Here is a 5085-nt window from a genome sequence, read left to right on the forward strand (position 1 = left end):
TCATGCTCATCTTCAACATAACAAACCCTAGCTTTGTAATTCTCATAATCTGGTCCATGTGTGACAAAATTTGTTTAGGGCTTTTGTTAAATGATTAAAGACGATCAAAGTGCATATAAAATTTACCTCCTATTGTTATGAATTGACGGTGAGCCTCTCCTTGCCGGGAAACGAATTTGGGTGGTTGATTTTGGGGTTCTAAAGCGTGTTTTTGTTTACTTGGATGTTTCAGACGAGTTTAGCTTAGGGTTGGTGTTTTATTTATACTATCAATTTTAACAGATAATCGTTAATTGGTGTTAATGCATTTGGCCGATTTTTGGGCGGTTTTCGCGGGTTTAATCCGCCAGTAAGAGCTGGTATGACGTATTATTGATGTTGATTAAGGGTCTTTATCTTGGTCTACAAGTATTACAAGCAGTTAATTGTGATAATAAAAACGTTTGAATGGGATTTCAGCCTTCACCGACGCCGGCCGGAAAAATGTTGACGGAAAACGTTGGGAGGGGTGGGGGTTGGGTAGGTTATATTTTAATATATTAATTTAAATAATTTTCATGTTTGGCCCCTCAAGTTTCATAGATCTTTCAAATTGCATTAAAACTTAATTTATATATTTTACTAATATTAACGATTGACGTTAAATATGAACAAAATGAAATGACGAACCGGGTCGATTTAACGAATACGGATAAAGATACCAAAATAACGATTTGTCACATAGGAAACGTGCAACGAAAATTAATTAATAACATTATGATATATATATATATATATATATATATATATATATATATATATATATATATATATATATATATATATATATATATATATATATATATATATATATAAACAAAACCGAAAATTCAAATGGGTCGTGTTTTCGGGTTTGAAAAGTAACGAATGTTACAATAACCTTTACCTTGATATTCATTTCTTTACAAAACATAAGAATCTTTAGTCATTTCTTTATTCATCATTTTTACACTACGTTTCTTCTTCATGTAGAAACGTATATATTGAGTTTCTTCTCTCACAAGAAACACTTATAAAATCTTTATATAAAATAAAGAAATAATATTTCATCTATAACTTCGTCTTATGAAATCTATATTTCACTTATTATATGATCAACGTATGGGCTATATCCCCGACTAGGGTCTAAGCCATATATAATAAAATAATCAGGCAGAACCCCTACCTTGTATGGCTTGTTTAAAAGAAATGCCTATGCTTGACGTGAACAACACCTTTACTTGTTGTCAGTATCGAGAAAATAAACCGACAGAGGTTCTACTCCTTGCACGTACTTCGAGACAACGAACACTTTGTAACGTTGGGATCGCGGCACGTATTTCGAGGTAAAGTGAGTGATCAGAATGATTTGGACGAATGAGAATACATCCCATGTCCACATATTTATAGGCAGAAAAAGTGTTCCTTTGCGTAGCGCAAAGGACAAACATATTGTTCGTTCGCGTAGCGGGAACGGCTCTTAAACCGCCCCAGGTTTCTTTTGTCTTTCGCTTAGCGTGAAAAATCCATTCGTGTCACGCGAAGTAGACTCATAGGTCTGGTGATTTGACAACTAGGCTTGCCACGTGTCACCACATGGTGACACGTGTCCTATGACGTGTTGCCACATGTCGTTCAACGACACGGTTACTTCGTGACTACTTCGCGTAGCGCGAAGCTCCTAGTTCCAATTCTTTCGCGTCGCGTGAAGGAAACAAATTTTCAAAATTTTCATTTTTAGTCCCTAGACTTTGGTAGCTCGTCACGTCTTGATTCAACTTCCATTGTTCAAAAATACTAATGCGGCTCTTAAGCAGCTCGCGGCGATGCGAGCGTGCGAAGTGCGCCATCAAAGCGCCCATCGCCCTTCGCCCGGGCCCGTGCGGGTCGGGTGCTTCGCACCCTCCGCTAGGACCACTGAGAGTGGTTAACCACATAAGAATATTACTATGGAAACTTTCTTCCTTATAAAGAGCTCTTATTTTCTTCCTTCCGTCCATGTGGGATGAACTTCCTTCCTTGTTTCTTTAACATAGGATACTTTTATTTTCTTGTCTTACATTTCCAATTACTATTGTTATGAATATTTTTAGTCCTTCATCTTTATAAAGTTTTCAAATTTGGACCAAATTTTTAGGGATGTTACAATCCAAGTGTTGTCGGTCTCGAGAATTGAGGCGGTGCAGTAACTTTACACGAACTCGATTAGTTTTTATTACATACCTTACAGTACCGGAACTAAAAAAATGAAAAAAAATATAAAACTTGAGGTGGACCAACGACCAATTGGGGGGGGAGGGGTTTCGCTCGGTAGCATTGTCGGTCATGGGCTTTAAATAAGGCCGCGAGTCTGTGTGAACTCGGTCTGTTCCTTTTAGATTTGTTATGGTCCGGAGCCAGAACAAAAAAAATTACGTTTGGTCATTTTCCATTACGTTTATTATTGTAACAGAATTAAAAAAAATTCACCGACCAATTCGTTTATTATGGTAACTGAACTAAAAAAATCACCACAAATATGGTGCAGCCAAGTGGCCCAATAAGCCACTTGCGACCACCAAACTTATTAATCTATAATCTATATAAACGAAAGCCTTTAAAAGCTCTCTGGTTGCTCCCTAAATTCTCTCAAGCCACCAGATTGCTTTATTTGTAAATGGAGGTTTCTCATGCGTTTGACCCAAATTCACGGGTATGGGTCTCACCAAACCCATATAACTCTTAAACAGGTTATAACATCTCATTAAATTAAAAATTAATCTTACCAAATATTTGATGTGAAAATCTTATAAAATAGGGACATACTAAAAATTAATATATGCTTTAAAAAAATATATTATTTATAATTAAGAAACAATGTTATAGTAAAAATAATAAGTGGGTCATGGGTCACCAAATTCAGATAGTTTTTAAACTGATTATAACATATCATTTATTTGTGAAACTCTTTAATCATCAAACCCTAATGGGGTCTTTGGGATTCCTTATTTTTTTCTTCTTGTAACTTTAACTTTATAAGTTAAAAAGGTGTTGGGTAATGTGACTTTTATAAGTTTTTAAAGAAGGAAAAGAAGGTTTTGATAGGTTTAGAGGGAGTAACTTATCAAAAACAACTTATATAAGTCAAAAGGAGGTGCAGATAAGGAATCCCAAACATGGCCAACTTTCTTAAAATAAAGAAATTTAAAATCCAAAAAATAAATATTAAGAAACAAAAAATGTAAAACAACCCCTGTATACGGGGGATAAAACCGAGTTGTATATAATAATGTGTTGCGTGTATGAGTATATTCATGTCATTAATAAACAATATAAATAATATTTCAGCATATAGTTATTTAGCACGCATGTTTATTTTTTTTAAACGGATACATATATGTTTTAAGATAAACTAAATTGCATGTCAGGGCCGACCCGTATGACTAATAAACCCAAGCCCTAGCTTAGGGCGATCAAATTTTAAGGGCCCCATTTGTATTTTCGTTTCTATAAATATATATTAAAAGAATATAGAAATTTTATAGCAATCTGTTGTGTTAGCCTAGTGATTCTTGCAGTTTCTTTCATGCTCAACATATTTGTTTCATAAGTGTTTGAATCTCACGCAAGCTGAAGTTTTTACAATGTTTTTTTTACAATTACATTAGAATTTCCCTCTAATTTTGTATTTAATCTCACTCAATCACTTAAACCTTTTTTACTTTCTATAAACGTTAGTAAAAGATATCTTAATTATAAGTAAAAAGGGTCCTTAATGTAAGGATTGCATTTGTTATATAAACAATTTATTATTATCGGTTCCAGATCCAAATATAGTAGAACATATTTTGTAAAAATAAATTATAGAAATAAAGGGCCTCAAAATTTATTTAGCTTTGGACTTCTAAATTGGTTGGGCCAGCCCTGTTACATGTATAATATAAAATTATATATATATATATATATATATATATATATTACTCTCTTTATTATATAATTATCCCATAATTATATCAATTAGGTTTAATATAACTCTCACAAAGTTTTGCACATATTTTTTCAGTTAAGCTACACCATTTCCCATGACCACTGGTGTCACCGCAACAACAAAGTCAATCTTTCATTTTAACACACTGTACAGGATCACAGCTTTTTGGTGGTGATACACCAAAGGATATGATGCTACTAACTTTATCTTTTTCACCTATAAATCCAAAAATATTAGATGCTGATTAGGTGTTATAAAAGCATGACTTGAAAAATACTTATGACTAATACATAATGCTAGAAAAAGAAAGCAAATATTGTAGCTTCATGAAATTTGAAATCCCTTTACATTTAAAAGGCATAAAAACAATCTCTCATAATTATAAGTTGTGTTTCAAAAAAATGAAGTGCAATTGATGAATTAGTTGAAAAGCTTTGATCAAATAACATTTCGTAAATGTATAATTTTTGTTGGCACCGTCTTCTCTCTAAAATGCGGGAGGGCTATTACTTTATTCCTTTTGTCAAGTAGGACGAGATTTAATATTTTTCCTTTTTTCAGATCACATTTTATCAAACAATGTGACATTATATTTTTTTATTGATTTGCTATAAGGAATTGATTAGTAAAAATATATAAAACAGTCTAAATAGTATAGAGGAAAGATAAAGTAAATCTGAAGTTGTATATATTCATATAAGATCATATATGTTTGTTTAACTCCATCAACTATAAATTAATTATATTATTGTTATTAGTAACTTGGATGAGTATAGACTAAAAAATATCCAAAATTGAATTTTTACTTGAATAGTTGAAATAGTCTGAGTTGACTTCAATTGATATAAAATAATTAAAAATAAAGAAGTTACGCTGACAAGAAACCAACAAAACAAGAAAGATTAAACACGATACTAACGCCATGAGTTTCACCATTGTGTGATGTATATTTGACATTTTAGTTTGTCTATTAAACGTGAATCTCTTAAAGAAGGGACAAAATTATGATAAAGATACAACTTATATTTATACACACATTGGCTATTGAGGTGATGGTCTATTTTACCCATTTTAATAGATCTTAAGTCACTAAATCATTT

The sequence above is a fragment of the Bidens hawaiensis genome, unplaced genomic scaffold, assembly GCF_021521415.1.
Source record: "Bidens hawaiensis isolate Kalapana, Puna unplaced genomic scaffold, B.hawaiensis_p1.1 tig00027287_1, whole genome shotgun sequence".
NCBI lineage: Eukaryota > Viridiplantae > Streptophyta > Magnoliopsida > Asterales > Asteraceae > Bidens > Bidens hawaiensis.